Source organism: Monodelphis domestica, chromosome 1, assembly GCF_027887165.1.
Source record: "Monodelphis domestica isolate mMonDom1 chromosome 1, mMonDom1.pri, whole genome shotgun sequence".
In the NCBI taxonomy this organism is placed as follows: Eukaryota; Metazoa; Chordata; class Mammalia; order Didelphimorphia; family Didelphidae; genus Monodelphis; species Monodelphis domestica.
Window position 1 is genome coordinate 756049057 of NC_077227.1, and position 17178 is coordinate 756066234.

Sequence of the window (17178 nt, forward strand, 5' to 3'; positions counted from 1 at the left end):
AGGACCAGGTAAGCCCCCTAAGTCCATTTGTGTAGCATGCATTGGCTCTTCTGGGAAAGTCTCCCCAATGGAGGGCTACCATTGTGTCTGCCCCAACATTCCAAGAATCTGGGGCTTTCATGATATGAAAACTCCTCCCATTCTGGTAAATGTTTGGTGGATTCTTTTTTACTTATGGCTAAAACAATGCATGGCCGAGCTAAGAGTGACCACCAGACTGTGATCCTAATGATGGAGGTGATCCATGCTGATTGATCTTGGATACCTCCACAAAGCCTGACTCAGTGTTAAGGGTCCTTGCTATCTTCTCTGACCCCAAGCTCTCCCAGCAGAACACAAGCTAAACAGACCCTATTGGTTTGTGCAGATTTGGAGCACCGTAGCGGAAAGGGATGGAACCTGTTTTCTGGAGAATGGCTCTCCCAAAGATGGAGAGAATCTTGTCTGATAGGCTGGTCACTGGTGATGAGACTTTTGACCTTGGACACCTATGGAAGAAAGACAGATATGAAGGAGATCAGTCCAGTGCGGTCTCTTCTGAAGCCTTTACCATGACTGAGACAAAGTTCTGGCCAAGGCCCAGCCATTAATAATTACAGTACCTTGAGGGAAGCTCATGTCATCCATGTGAAGGGCTGTCCAGTAGAAGAGGGACTTGTCCTTTTCTGCTTGACATCAGAGAATAGAACCGGGAACGGCAAAGAGTCTAACTTAGCCCCTCAGCCAGGAAGACCTTCTGTACAAACAAAGGCTGGAGGACCACTTGTCTGGCATATTGGGGTGGGGATATGTCTTTCCCTCTATGGCTTGGGCTAAATGCCTGAGGAAGTTCCTTCCAGCTCTAATAATCTGAGATTCTGTAAAATGAGTGAAGAAAAACAAGGCAAACAGCTCCCCCTTCGACCTCCTAATGAGCTTCGGAGGGGCATCTGGCATGTGCTGGCTAGCCTTCCCAAGGCCTCCTCGTTCATGTGACACTTGGCGTCCGGGAGGAGGGAGCCACCCCCACTTTATCTTCATGTGGATCCTTGTCACCACCTCGTTCAGAGAGCCCCCCCGCCACCTCCTTCATCTCCTGGGACATACTGCTATGGTTCTATGCTCCCTGCAAACTGGCGTAATAGACCCCAGAGCTGGTCAGCCTTTCCCTGAGCACAGGAAGCCTTAGCAGGAAGGAGTCCAGGACTCTGGGGGAAGTAGAGGCAGGGGCAGAGATCCAAGGATGCGCCCTTGTTGCCCGACATGTATGAGACGTGAAGGGGGGATGCCATGGTTCTAATTGGTGTTTGGAGCTTCTCTCCATCGAGGGCAGGGCCTTATTTCCCTTCTTCCTTCTGAGACACATTAGGAATCCCGTGAGTCAAAGGGGACGGAGCTCAGCATATCCCTCTGGCTTCATGGAGAAGGAGTCGGTCCACCAAAGGTCAGGGGGACCGTTTTCCAAGAAAAGCTTCCAAGAGGAATATCCCAGGAGCATCCAAAATACTCCCCGGACCCCACAGAAGGAAATTTATCTCAGAAGGGCCTGTGCTGTTCCACACCAGCTAGTTGTTTTGTTTCTGAGTGTTTATATCCTGTTTGGGAAACATTTGCTGCTTGGTCTCCTCCTCTGGGAGGCTTGTTGGGATGCAGTTGAGGGCTCAGCCATGAGGATTTTTGCCCAAAGAAGGGATCAGACTGTGGCTCAGCAAGGAAAGCTGGCCTCGAGTTCACAACTGAGTCTGTTGCTTTGGGAATTGTTTTTTCCATTTCTTGGCCGTTGCTGGCCTGGGAAACTTGAACGTTTGAGTTCATTCATTCAAAAAGCACCTGTCTGTGCCAGGCCCTGTTCTAGGTGCTGAGGACACAAGTCCCTGGTCCAAGGAGCTACATCCCGCTGGGGAGGACGACATCCGGGCGTGAGCTAATACAAATGATCTTCAGAGCTAGAAGTGCACTCTGCCTCAGTCTCCCCAAGAGGGAAGGCTAACCTTGCTCAGCTTAAGCCCCTCCGTGCAACCACGGAGCTTCCGTCCCCTTTCACACAAGGGGGTTGGCTTCACCAATATAGTAAGTTCGGATGTGCAAACGCTTCCCTCGGTCCCTGCGGGCATCCTCTCCCTCATACCGCCTTCATCCCCGGGAGAGAAGGCTCACAGCTCAGCCCATCTCCTACCACGTTCGCCCAGACGAGCCTGAGCCAGCCTGGATCCAGAGGTCCCTCCTGGAAGTCGTTCCTTGTTCCTTGGGCTGCAAATCTGGCCTGGACACCCGTATTCAGGTACACAGTCTGTCTACCCAGATTCCAAAGCCCTTCTAAGTGCTGCCTGGAAGAGTGTGTGCAAGAGGGACCCACAGCAGCTCTGGAGCAGAGGAGTGACTGAGACGCAGGCTTGCAGCCCAGCGGTGAGACGCTGATACCGGCCTGTTTCTACAGGGAGGCAGCTGAGTCAAGGAGCACTAAAATGAAACGGAGAGACCCTGGATGGGGTGATCTGTGAGCACATGCAGCCTGGCCTGGCGCAGCGCATTCGCGTATGGGGCGCTCCAGTGCTCGGCACCCGGGCTGGCCGTCCTTTCTCCCTTCAGAAGAGGCAGGGAGGTCTGGGGTGCTAAGGAAGCTGCTCTTCCTTTTGTCTGGCATCATGGCGGCCGCAGAGTTAGCCGGAGGAGACGTTCCCTCGGGCTCAGCTATTCTCTTTGCTCCACGGCCCGTCCATGCCTCCCCCTGGGCTCTCAGGGGCTCTTCAAGATCAACCTTTCCAGACCGGAGATCCTAAACGTAGGCTTGGGGTGAGCCCTGAATAACTGGGAGGCCAGGGAATGGCCAAAGGAAGTGGGCCTCCGGGGCAGGCGGCCTCCCACACTCCCTGGGTCGTTGCTGCCTGTCTGCATGCACGGAGGAGGCTCCCGCCTTGCTCTGAGGATTCCTCTTCTGCTCTTAGCCAAGGACCCCAGGTGGCCCCACCTTCCTAGCCCCAGTGCAGGCTGGGACGGATTCACACAAAGAGACACGCACCATACAAGGGTGACAGCCCCAGTGGCGCAAGAGGAGTCGCCAGCCCAAAGACCACGTGCTTCCCACAGGCCAAGCCTCTGTCATTTAGGAACCACGTTCTTGGCCGGGCGCCGGGCAGAGAAGCTCAAGAAAAGGAGCCACCCGTGCTCGCCAACAGGCACCGTCCTAATGGGATGTCCATAGAGGAGTCGAGATGGGCGTGACACAGGGCTGCCTCGACAGCTGTGTGTCCAGGAAGACCCTCCCCCCTCCTGACTAGCCCGTCCACCAACCATTCCTGACATGCAGCTGCGCCAGGTTTGTGCGTCAATAAAGCTCAAGGTTTGGGGCTTCTTAGGGGGAGAATCGAAAAAGAATTGGGGGAGCCAGAAGAGAACGAAGAAGGAAGAAGGCAGGATGCAGAGCAGGCAGTTGAGAGGGAAAGAGGAAGAGACGTGCAGGCTAGGAAGCACACGGTCATAAAATATACATCTGGATAGAAATAGGATTCCAATTCTTTTTTTTTTTAATTTCTTACTGTGCACATAGCACTTTATTTTTTTTTTAATTTTATAGTATTTTATTTGATCATTTCCAAGCATTATTCATTAAAATCAAAGATCATTTTCTTTTCCTCCGCCCCACCCCCCATAGCCAACGCGAGATTTCACTGGGTGTCACATGTGTTCTTGATTCGAACCCATTGCCATGTTGTTAATATTTGCATTAGAGTGTTCGTTTAGAGTCTCTCCTCTGTCATGTCCCCTCAACCGCTGTATTCAGGCAGTTGCTTTTCCTCAGTGTTTCCACTCCCATAGTTTATCCTTTGCTTATGAATGGTGTTTTTTTCTCCTGGATCCCTGCAAGTTGTTCAGGGACATTACACAGCCACTAATGGAGAAGTCCATTACGTTCGATTATACCGCAGTGTATCAGTCTCTGTGTACAATGTTCTGGTTCTGCTCCTTTCACTGCATCACTTCCTGGAGGTCATCCCAGTTCACATGGAATCCCTCCAGTTCATCATTCCTTTGAGCACAATAGTATTCCATCACCAACATATACCACAACGTGTTCAGCCATTCCCCATGGAGGGCAGCCCCTCATTTTCCAGATTTTTGCCACCACAAATAGCACAGCTATGAATATTTTTGTACAAGTCTTTTTCTCCATTATGTCTTCAGGGTATAAACCCAGCAGTGCTATGGCTGGATCAAAGGTCAGACAGTCTTTTAGCTCCCTTTGGGCATAGTTCCAAATTGCCCTCCAGAATGGTTGGATCAGTTCACAACTCCACCAGCAATGAATTAATGTCCCTACTTTGCCACATCCCCTCCAGCATTCATCACTTTCCTTTGCTGTTATGTTAGCCAATCTGCTAGGTGTGAGGTGATACCTCAGAGTTGTTTTGATTTGCATCTCTCTGATTATAAGAGATTTAGAACACTTTTTCATGTGCTTATTAATAGTTTTGATTAATAGTTCTGAGAACTGCCTGTTCATGTCCCTTGCCCATTTATCAATTGGAGACTGGCTTGATTTTTTTGTACAATTGATTTAGCTCTTTATAAATTTGAGTAATTAAACCTTTGTCAGAGGTTTCTATGAAGATTTTTTCCCAATTTGTTGTTTCCCTTCTGATTTTAGTTATATTGGTTTTGTTTGTACAAAAGCTTTTTAGTTTGATGTAGTCAAAATTATTTATTTTACATTTTGTGATTCTTTCTATATCTTGCTTGGTTTTAAAGTCTTTTCCCTCCCAAAGGTCTGACATGTATACTATTCTGTGTTTACCCAATTTACTTATGGTTTCCTTCTTTATGTTTAAGTCACTCACCCATTTTGAATTTATCTTGGTGTAGGGTGTGAGGTGTTGATCTATTCCTAGTCTCTCCCACACTGTCTTCCAATTTTCCCAGCAGTTTTTATCGAATAGTGGATTTTTGTCCCAAAAGCTGGGATCTTTGGGTTTATCGTATACTGTCTTGCTGAGGTCGCTTATCCCAAGTCTATTCCACTGATCCTCCTTTCTGTTTCTTAGCCAGTACCAAATTGTTTTGATGACTGCTGCTTTATAGTATAGTTTGAGGTCAGGGACTGCAAGGCCCCCATCATTTGTGTTTTTTTTTTTTCATTATTTCCCTGGATATCCTTGATCTTTTGTTATCAAATGAACTTTGTTGTTTTTTCTAAATCAGTAAAGAAATTTTTGGTAGTTCAATGGGTATGGCACTAAATAGATAAATAAGTTTGGGTAGGATGGTCATTTTTATTATATTGGCTCATCCTATCCATGAGCAGTTAATGTTTTTCCAATTGCTCAAGTCTAGTTTTAGTTGTGTGGAGAGTGTTTTGTAGTTGTGTTCATATAGTTCCTGTGTTTGTCTCAGGAGGTAGATTCCTAGGTATTTTATTTTGTCTAAGGTGATTTTGAATGGGATTTCTCTTTCTAGTTCTTGCTGCTGAGCTGTGTTGGAGATATATAGAAAAGCTGATGACTTATGTGGGTTTATTTTGCATCCTGCAACTTTGCTAAAGTTGTTGATTATTTCGATTAGCTTTTTGGTTGAATCTCTGGGATTCTTTAAGTAGACCATCACGTCATCCGCAAAGAGTGATAACTTGGTCTCTTCCTTGCCTATTTTGATGCCTTCAATTCCTTTATCTTCTCTAATTGCTACTGCTCGTGTTTCTAGTACAATGTCAAATAGTAGAGGTGATAATGGGCATCCTTGTTTCACTCCTGATCTTATTGGGAATGCATCTAGTTTATAGGATTCCAATTCTTACAGATGCCTCTGTGTGCTACTCAAGCATTTTCCAGTCGTAGCCAACTCTTGGTGACTCCATTTGGGGCTTTCTTCATCTGGGTATCAGAGCGGTCTGCCACGTCCCTCTCTAGATCACTCACAGATTAGGAAATGGAGGCACACGGGGTTACATGACTTGCCCAGGGTCACATGGCTAGTAAGTGTCTGAGGCCAGATTTTAACTCATGAAGATGAGACTTCCTGATTCCAAGGCCAGTTCTGTCCATTGCGCCACCTAGCTGCTTCAATAAAGGTGTGTGTGTGTATGTGTGTATGTTTGTGTGTGTGCGTGTGTGTAAATGCACACATGCATAAACATGTTATCTATATACATTCACAACACATATACATCCATTTAACGTAAAGGGAAAGTGAATCGGTCCATATAAGAACAGAGGAGCTAGATGTGCTACAGGCTAATTAGGGAGAGGATGCTGGAGGGGGAGGCTGAAGACGATGGGGTTTGAGCTGCGCCGTCGAGGGCCTGGAGAAAGGCTCTGAACAGTAGGGAAGGAGGGAGAGGGAAGACCTGGGAGATGGGGTGTCCTGTGCCGAGCTTAGACAGATCATGCCATGAAGGATGTGGAAAGCTCAACAGCAGAGTCATATTTCATCCTAGAGCCAAAAGGATTATCATAGGGATGCTTCTGCACTTGAGCAGCAGCAGCACAGAGGCCAGACTGGAGTGAAGGGAGCCTGGAGGCAGGGAGACCCCAGCAGGGAACATTGGAGGAATCAAGGCCAGCCTGCCCGGGAAGGCTGTCTCCCTTCCAGAAGGGACGTGTTGACCCTGAGTCCTCTGGGCTCCAGTTAAACAAGACCATGCAGTCAGGATTATCCAAGCTAGCACTGATGAGGAACCCCACCATGGACCAGGCACTCCCCCATCCCAGCACTGATCTTGGTCCTAGGGAGAGTGAAGGCGGAATAAAATCCAGCCCCCAGACTCACAGGGCTGTAGTTGGCCCAGCTGTGGAGGCAAGACAGGGAGGAAGAGAGGCAGGAAGTCTGTGATGCACGGACAGGCCAGCCATGAATGCCAGTACATCCTGTCCACTGGGTGAATGAGCAGCCCTGCCCCAAAATGGGACTTGGATGTGGCCTTGAACCCTTCCCCCAAGAGAAAGGTTCCAAGATCCTGCTTCTGCTTGCCCAGAACACCATTCTTCCTTCTCTCCCCCGAACCACAGTCTGTCCAATACAGCCCAGGAATGCAGGTGTAAGAATTGAATAATATTTCTACCCAGATATATATTTATAAAGTTTATTGGAAGGGTAGACAAACATTCCTATAAGTAACCTGATCACGTGGTGCCTAGTCTGCCAGTCTCTTTCCTCTTTCCTCCCCTCACCTGCCTGCTCTGTTCTCTTCCTGGTTCTCTCCCAATTCTCTCCAAATCTTCACCTTTATTGACACCCCACACATTGACTGACACAAAACCTGGTGCAACTGTGCTATCTCATGAATGTTTGATGGACAGGCTACTCATGAGGGGGAGGGGATAAAACTTCCTTGACACAATCCCCCCTGTGATCCTTTGGGAGATCCATCTACCCAATGGATCATTTAAATATAACTATCTTATAACTCTAAATATCTTCTAGCTAAAAGTACATACAATACTGCATTTTTCTAAGAGGGAGTTACAATAGTTAGAGATGAGAGTAAAATACAAAAACTGATTGATAGATGCATTTACAAAATTCCAATTAGGGGGAAGTCCCCTTTGGCACAAGAGTTTACATTCAGAATAAGTATGTTCAATCCCCTTCAATTCAGTTTATTATATCCCAAAGTTCATTCTGGATCTTTTGATACAGTGTGTAGCTTCTTCAGGCATCTTTACAGAACCTTCTCCAAAAGGATCCACTTTCTTGATTTTGGGATGTTAGCAAGTTTCTTTTCCTGAAATTTCTCCAAAAAATTTTTAAATCTTGCATTTTAGAATAGTTACACACTCCTCCCCCCAGGAGGGTGTTTACAAACACTAGAATCACACTGGGATACATGACTGAATTATGAGATTTATGAAACAATTGTCAAAAGAAAAACAAAAACAAATCACCCCCAAAAAATCCCAAATAAAGAGTAAAAAAATGAAATTCTGTATAAAAATAATAAAAAAGTATAGAAATGATAAAAATAAAGTGAAAATTTTATGTGTATGAAAATTCTGAGTAAAAAAAATAACCTGTAACAGGTTCTTGAATCACAGGCAAGGCTCCATTAAAGTGACTTATGTCTCACAAGCCTGTAGGACAATAGCAGCAATACAGCACTTTACCCATTTGCAGCCAGGGCTACAAAAAATTGCCAAACTATAAGAAAGAAAGGACTAAGTTTCAGCAGCAAATGGGAAAAATCATTCCCTGGTCTGATTTTACTGTCACTATCAGAGATAGGATGATAACCAACCTGGGTACTTGACTCAAAGTATGGTTCAAGGGAATTCTGCATCTTAACATATGTCACTCGCCAAAACCTCAAATCACACACTAGGTTCAAGTCCTTTCATATTGGCATAGAAGTTCAACAATCCTCCCTGGATTGGATTTGGTCTGTTTTGACCTCGTTCTACTTGTCACTGTATAGTGGCTCTTTTGTTCCCTTCTCTTGGAATCAGACACAATCATTTAACAAAGTCCCATAACATTTATCCATAAATGGCAGGTTTCCATAGTTGAAAGATTAATACTGATCTCATATACTTCAAGTATCACCAAGGTTAGGAAAAAAAAATATCCCATTACAAACATAAAGATGTGTCAAGGAAGTTTATCCCTCCTAAGGAGCTTTATCTGTCTATCAAACATTCCTGACATGCCACAGTTGTGCCAGGTTTTGCATGGGTCAATGTTCTGTACATCAATAAAAGTCAAGGCTTGGGGAGAATTGAGAATCATGGGAAGAACCAAGAAGAGAACAGAGCAGGCAGGTGAGGGGGGGAAGGAGAGAAGAGACATGCAGACTAGGGGCCACATGATGAGGTTCCTTAGGAATGATTTTCTACCCTCCTAATAAACTTTATAAAGTGTATATCTGGGTAGAAATAGTATTCAATTTATACAAAGAGAAAAAACAATTGAAAAAAATCATAGTTTCACAGTTCACATTCCATGTGACAATATGTTAGCCAAGCAAAGGCACAACACAAAAGGTGCTCACTCAAAAATGAAATTTATATCACTCTTAACTTGGCCAGGATCCACAGTGTGAGTGTACATAATTTTTTCACCACGTAAAAACCTTTTAAAAACAGTTTTACTGTTTAAAAACAGTAAAAACCAGTGAATCTACATCACTGAGTCCCTATCAATAACCTTGAGGTGTGGCTAAATTCCTTAGGAATAGAGAGAAGTGTGTATTATGCCTTCTTTCTTTAATGTAACGAATCATGATTCCTTAACCTCATGGCATTACCAGTTCCATAACCCATGAATTTCTGTTCTTGCTTTTGTTTGAAACTTCTAAAAATGAATTACATCTTCAATCCTGGGTCTTTGGCTGGACACTGAGGCAAGTCATTGACCTATTTTTTATTGGTTGATAGTGCCCCTGCTAATAAACCATAATATTTCTCAGAAAAAATGTCTCAGTTTATACCCTTTTGTTATATTTCACTTGCATTAATACTGATAATGAGCCAGCAAAGGAGACTGAGAAGGAATAGGGAAATAAGCAGGAGACAGAAGTGTCATGAAGTCAGAGAAGATAGTATACAGGAATGTGGTTACCAGTATCAAACATTAGCAAATAGACTAAAAAGGATGAGGTCTAAAAAAAGAACTGACTATTTAGAAACCATTAATAATTTCAGAGAAAAGTTTCAATTGAGTTAAAATATTCTTTTTGGTGAATAAAATATTCTTAATGCTTAAAAACAGTAGTACAACAATTAATACAGATTCTAAAAAGTACCAAAATCCCCAAAATTATAAGAGCCCAATTAATGATAACTGCAAACAAACCAACTATCATTAGGATTCACATGACTTGCTGTGTGACATGTAAAAACCCTTGAAATCATGAATATTTGCAACAAATTCTACAGATTTAGCCAATCTTTCAACTTTGGCAAAGACATTTTTAACAAAGTCTATTATTACCATAATCCCAAAATTTGGTGGGAGAGAAAACCCAGAAAAACCTCTGTACAGTTGATGAAGAATTACAAAATACAATAAATCCATTTTGAAGCTACTAGGCTTCACAGGAAAATCATTCCCACCTCCCAGATGAGATTATAACACATCTCAGGGTAAATAAGCCACTTGGGTACCTTCCTCCCTCTTGGTATGAGACTGTAACAGTGTAACAGAACTGTCTCCAATATGTCCCACCCATTTTCACGTGGAACTGAGGACTAAAAGGCAAAAATCTCTTCAGGTGTGTCATCCATTACATTTACAATAAATGTAGAGATGGGGAAATACACCAATACCATTGTGCTTTACTTCAACTACAAATGGACCCTTACCTCTTATTACAAACAACTCAAGAAGTAGGCAAATAAATTATCAGCTAGAGGTAGGGATGTTCCCAGATATCTAAAATCAATTCTGAATACTCATTAAAATCAAATTAAGCTAATAGACAATTAAATTCTCTTTTTTTAAAACCCTTACCTTCCGTCTTGGAGTCAATACTGTGTATTGGCTCCAAGGCAGAAGAGTGGTAAGGGCTATGCAATGGGGGTCAAGTGATTTGCCCAGGGTCACACAGCTAAGAAGTGGCTGAGGCCAGATTTGAACCTAGGACCTCCCATCTCTAGGCCTGGTTCTCAATCTACTGAGCTACCCAGCTGCCTATTTCTACAAAATATGTATACAGGTTGAAACCAATTTGATGGAGACCATCCATCAGCTTAGTGTGACAATTCACAAAGGCAAAAAAGGAACAAATTGCTGTTTATGGGCTTTTTACAAAGATATTCTTCTACAATACAATCACAGTAGTAGGGGAGGTACACATTAAGACAATGTAACAATATTTCAATTTTGATGGCTTATAAATCGATTAACATTAAATTACAAACATCTTGTATTTAGAATTGTGTTACAGAGACTTCTTCATTCTGGGTAGGGGAACAAACAGCAACAGTTAACATCAATACAACAATTAGGTCTGAAAAGGCTTAAAATTCACCTCCAGACTCTTTAAGGTTCTTTCCCCTCCCAAGTACCATCATTCATCACAATTCCTTTGTTCACACCTCTGGAGTCCCCCATACTGAGGCGAGTTCCCACATTGAGTACAGGGGTTTGGGTATGAGTTTTGATTATCCTCATTGTAATAACTGTTCCTCCCATTATCATCATTATTCCTGAAACTTCTATTCCTATTTTCCTGATTTCTCTTCTTACAACTCATAATTACATGATCAGCTTTTCCACAAGAATAACCTTAGTGATTGTTTTGTGGATTCTTGTAAGGGAGCTTCAGTTAATTCTTTCATTCCCTTCCTCAATGTCTCTACCTAAGTAGCATTCTCCTTATCCTTCTCACCCTGTTTAGAAGTCAATTCCCTTATTTCCTTCCTTAATGCTTCCACTAAATCAGTGTTCTTCTTCTCCTTTTCCTTATGTCCCTCAAAAGCATAAACTGCCACTCTTTTCATTCAAGGTCCATAGTCCATAGGCCAACTTGGACAGATAGTCATAAAATAATTCCCATCTTAAAGCTGTTTTTGACAAATTGTATTCTAATTTGTCTAAGGTCCTGTTCTCTCTCCAGATCAAGTTCAATATATCTTCCTTGCAGCTCTATAAGTCTATCCATAAACTGGGTGGGATTTTCGCTATCTTCTTGCTTAAGATTTTCAAATTTGGTCCATGTACCAGGCCTATCAGAACAGGCTCTCATAGCTTTTAGCAATGCATTTCTAGCCTGGCATAGTTGTAAGTAATCTTGCTCTGATTTGGTCCCATTTGGGATCTTCAGGTGGTCAATGAGCTGTTCCCTCTCCTTGGGCCTGACTAATGAGAAAGAATCTTATTTCTTTCCCTTTCTGTTAGCAAGTCTACATCAAGCCAAGTGGGATTATATTGTGGCATTTAAAAGAGTGGATGCCATTAAGCTGTAATAATTAAAATGGTTGGAGACATAAACTGTAGTGATTAAAAATAGTGGAAGATATAAATTGTAGTAGATATAAGAGTGGGTGAGTAAATTTGTGACCACAGAAATTATGTTTCACTACAGTGTCTTGTTTTAAATCAAATACATAAGGTGGTCGCCAGGGAAATATTCCCAATTATGAATATACCCAAGTCAACTGGGTTTTATAGAGATTTTAAATAATAATACAATGAAGAATTAAAGAAAGAGAGAAGGAGAGAGAAAAGGAATTAATGAGAAAAGAATAGACTGGCCCAGGGTAGCCCTGGCCAACCCAGGCCTAAGTCCTAAAAGAAAAGACCAGTCAGTCAGTTATCACTCACCATAAGACCTGTTCAAGTGAGGATTCTGGGGGACAGAGTCTCCCCAGAGGGAGTTCCAACCAGAGTCAGCCTCCCTTGAGAGACCTCCTTAGAGGTTGTCCTTCAAGATTCTTCTCAAGAGACCCTCCTTAGAGCTTGTCTCTCAAGACCCCTTTTTTTCTCAAGAGATCCTTTTTCTTATATTGGGGGTTTTCTCCTATGTCACCTCCCCTAAGTTCTTCCATCTACCAATCACAGTAGACGTTTTCCAAAGGACAGCCCATTCTGAATTCACAGCTGAGTCAACTAATCCCTTTAGTAAGTTTGAAACAGAAAAAACCCAGCTGAGTTGACTAATCCCTTTTGGAAGTTTGAACCAGAAAAAACTTCTGAATAAGTTTTCACCTCTTTGCTCCTTGTAAATTCACAAGTTGCCTGACCTTTATAGGTACTTAGCACCCTATTGTATTAATTCTAAAAATAGGCAATGGCTTAAGTATGGGTGTAAGCATTTCTCATTGTTCAGCAAGGAGTTTTCTCCCCTAAAGCAGTCCTAAGTACGGGTGGAGTAGAGGTCTTCCCATTTCTGAACTAAGTAGAGTTCTCACTGTCCAAATGGGGAATGTTCCCAGTAGGGAATTGTTCCAATGGAGAATTCCCCAATGGGGAAATTTTTAACATTCACAACTCTGAGAAATTTCAAGATTCACAGTATGTGCGAAAAATGCTTTCAAACTTACCACCACCACAGGATCAGCCTTATATGAAGGGTTTTTTTTTCTTTGAATCTCTCAATGTCCTGTGGAGAAAAAGGTGTATGATATATAATGTTTACTAAATCTCCATGTCTGTTATATGCAGGGACAACTCTTAGAGGAAGAAGACCTTTATTTGAATCATCTGTGGCAACTGTTGCTTGGCCTGTGTTCTGGAGTTCAATGAAATGGGATGTCATGAGGCTGGTAGGGGAAGGGAGTGGGGTGGTGAAATGGCACTAGTCAGCAGGTGGGGAGGCAGATCAAAAACATCAGGGACAGAACTGAGGGCGTGGTGGAGAGGAACAGAGGAGGGGCTGGGGACGGGATGGAGAGGAACAGGGGTCAGACCAGGTATGGGTTGGAGAGGAGTAGGATGGATGAGGTCTAGAGGGGTCACAGTAAGGTGGGTAGGAAGGAGGGTATGGAAAAGGATTGAGGTAGGGATGGTACAGGTGGGTATAGGGAGAATGGGTGGGTAAAGGAAGGTAGAGAGGTAGATTGGGAGGAAAGGGGATGGCAGGAGTAGGGGATGAGTGAGGTCTGACAGGGAGAGGAGCTGAGGGGTCTAAGTCCTGGTTTGGGTCAATATGAGGAGAAACTTGCACACAGGCCAGGTGGGATGATAGAGTGTGTTTCTTGCTAGATCTCACTGAAGGAATTAAGCTAGAATGGCTTGGTACCAAACAAAGAAAGGTTTCCTCACTGGAGGGAATGGTCAATTTATCAACATGATATGCCCATAAGGACCAGTATTTATAATCTTTGGAATCTTTATTTTTAATGACTAACTTCAAATCTTTTAAGGTCTTGAATTCAAAAAAGGCATATTTTGGCCAGGTAAAATATATGTCCATTCATACCTTACAAAGCTTTCTAGCTTCTTTCTTTGTCATCCAATTCTCCTTAGGCAAATTAAGATATGCCCAGGAATTTAAAAATTTATGAAGGGGTGAATCAAGAGGAATAGTTCCTGATTTCCCATGACGTGTTTCAGTATTTCCCATATTTTCTAGTCTGTATGTCCTATTGAACCTAGTTTGAGTATTGCTAAATGGTCAGCTTAAACAATGAAAAAGTCCTAAAACACTAAATAGAAATGGAGACACAAAGTTCTTCAGTGTTATTGTGGAAGGCAATAAAAGGAGGTTTAAAAGGCTAATGTAAGGAAACAGTAATTGTAGCACAGCAATAGTATCAATAATGAATGTGTACTTAGTTTAATAATTGTTTTTATTAATAAGTAATAACAATAAGCATTTATTATAATTATTGATGATGGTATTAACAATGAACAATACCCATTTATTATAATTATCAATAAATTATCAATAATTAATAATATACATTTATTATAATCATTGTTATTAATAATTAACAACCACAAACAAGTATCAATAATAACCATTAGTAATTAGTATATTAGTAATGATTTAGTAATTATTATATATATAGCATATATATATAGCATATATATAATATATAATAAAAAACTAAATAAAATACTATATAAAGTAATAATAATTATTAATAATAGTTATTGAAAATTAATAAGCCTTATTGACAGTATTATTAATACTATTGTGTTTCAAAATTATTCCTTAATATTTTTTGTAATTAATTTGATTTAATGTTGACTTTGTTCAATTTTAGAAATTTGGTTTTAATGTAAATTCAATATTATTAGTATTTACTATTAATAATCCTTTTATTTAGATGTATTCAATTTAATAGCATTATTTTAGATCACTAGTAGCAGTAGCAAGGGAATTCTTTTTATTTTCCTGCAGTTTTAATTCTCAACAGCATATGGTGCTATAAATGCGTGTAGAGTGGAAGGCACCTGTGGGTAGATTTATTTAAGCAAGCATTCAGATAAAGGAAAGAAAAAATGGCTTTTAATATGCTAAAGAAGGCAGGCAATCTTCCGGGAGAACTTTGAGTGGCTTTTGATATCTTAAAGAAGGCAGGCACTCTGCCAGGAAAGTTTGAGGGTGGGGGAGGAAGAGAGAAAAAACGAAGTTTCCCCTCCCCCCAGAACTTAGTCAGTAGCCACGATTTTTCAAAGTTGGGGGAGGGGGACAAGGAGTTCCTAACCCTAGCACAGCCTGGAAGGACCCTCAGGATTAATTGAATGGGTGTCACCAAGCAGGTCCCTGCCACAGTGGCCACACAGCAGGTGTGGCACATGGGGAAAGTCAGGTTGACACTGGGCTAGGAAAGACCTGTTGGGTTCTAGTACCCCTTGGTTTAAAAAAAAAAAACTCAGTCCTGTTTGGAATGGGGGGGGGGGGTGCTCCCATGTGCAGGTCTGTGCTGATCATGAGCCTGGGGATGGGGAGACTGCGGAGGTGGGGGGGGGGGGGGCTTTGTATCAGAGTCCCAGCAGCCAGCTACACTCATGGTGGCTAAAATTCTGCGTTTTTGCAAGCCCGGGAAAATCAGACCATCCTTTACCGCCCCACTCTCATCCAAAATGGCTCAGGTCGGGTGGGGTGGGGAACCATGTGGGGAGTCCTTTTCCCTTATCTACTGCCCCAAGGAGCCCTTAACTCTAATCCAGTCTGGAAGGACCCCCAGGATCTGTTCAAGGAGTTCCCCCCCCACCCTACACTGCACTAGGCTAAAAGAAGGTGGAAAGGAAAAGAGCAGGAGATCCTATTGGGTCCTAAAACCCACTGGATTCTATATGGGCAAAAAGGCCCCTTCACCCCTATTCCAGCTCCCTCCTCCTCTGAAGCACCAGTTTCCCTTGATCCCAGGATCTGAACCTTTCAAGGGCCTTTATTGGCCGCCAAGCCCAAACCCTTCCTTGAAGGACAACCTGGCTCCTCCCTGCCTCACCTGAATGTTCTTCCAAAGGCTCTCCATGTCAGCATTAGAGATGATCTCCTTGGATGAAGCTGTCATTTTGGAGTCCCCAATGGGACCACTTTCCCACCTCTGGGAGGAAGGACGAAGAACACAAGGAGTATAAGGGCCCATCCACTCAGCTTCCTGACGGTGGGGGAGAGAAACCTGCCATTGGGATCTTCTGCTTTTCTAGTGCTACCACCTCTGCTGGATAGCCTGAATGGTGGATCTGCGGAGGAAGAAGGGGCTCTTGGGGGCCTGGACCCCAGAATAGCATGGGGCAAAATGGAGCTGTGAGGAACCACAAGCACTAGCCAGGTTCTACCACTCATCTCCTGGGTGGCCTTCTCTGGGCATCAGGCTCTTCCTCTGTAACACTGCAGGAGGACCTAGAACTCTGCTAAGGTCACTCCCAGCTCTGACATTGTGGGTTCTCAGAAGTCTTCCACATTTTAGCCATTCTGTGCTCAAAGGTTCCTTCTAATGTTGGCCATTATGTCCCATCCACGGTCTCTTCCAGCCTTGTCATTCTAGGTTCTGTGTTCTAAGGTTCCCCGGGTTGCAAATAGATAGAGAATACCTGGGGTCAACTTGTGGCTCTACCCTTGACTACCTGAGCAATGTTCCAAAGCTGTAGAATGGAGCTTCCTCACCTCTGAAATGGGTGACCCTTGTCCCACACGACTTCTGAGGCCTCTTCCTGCCCCGAATGTGATCATCTGAATTCAGAGCCCGTCTCTACGCTCAAGAGATTCTTCAGACCCAGACAATTCACGTCTGCTTTCACAGAAAGACAAGGTTATGAAGTGCCTACTAGGTGCCAGGCACCCAGACCCAGGGCTTCGTTTCTTTGTGGGGTCATCAGCAAAGGGCTATTCAGTGTGAAATCAGTCATGGGAGATAGACAGAAGAGGGAAAAAGGGAGAGAAGGCAGAAAGACAAAGGTAAAGAGGAGAGACAGAAAAAATGGACAGAAGAAAGGGAAGAGATAGAAACAAAGGGAAAAAGGGAGAGATAGACATAGAGGAGAGAGAGAGAGAGAGAGAGAGAGAGAGAGAGAGAGAGAGAGAGAGAGAGAGAGAGAGAGAGAGAGAGAGAGGAGAGGGAGAGAGACAGAGACAGAGAGAGAGGGAGAGAGAGAGAGAGAGAGAGAGAGAGAGAGAGAGAGAGAGAGAGACAGAGACAGAGACAGAGAAGAGAGAGAGAGAGAGAGAGGAGAGGAGGGAGAGAGAGACAGAGAGAGAGAGAGAGACAGAGAGAGAGAGAGAGAGAGAGAGAGAGAGAGAGAGAGAGAGAGAGAGAGAGAGAGAGAGAGAGAGAGAGAGAGAGAGAGAGAGAGAGAGAGAGAGAGAGAGAGAGAGAG

General features: G+C 43.3%; 1 long non-coding RNA gene across 1 annotated transcript; it reads right to left on the minus strand.

Moving 5' to 3' along the window:
- Positions 1–150: 150 nt before the first annotated feature.
- LOC103093329 (uncharacterized) lies at positions 151–16842 on the minus strand. The gene is made up of 3 exons (XR_008915940.1): positions 15807–16842; positions 12948–13006; positions 151–488 (listed from the first exon to the last, which is right to left on the minus strand). It is a non-coding gene; the product is annotated as an uncharacterized LOC103093329 (long non-coding RNA).
- Positions 16843–17178: the final 336 nt, after the last annotated feature.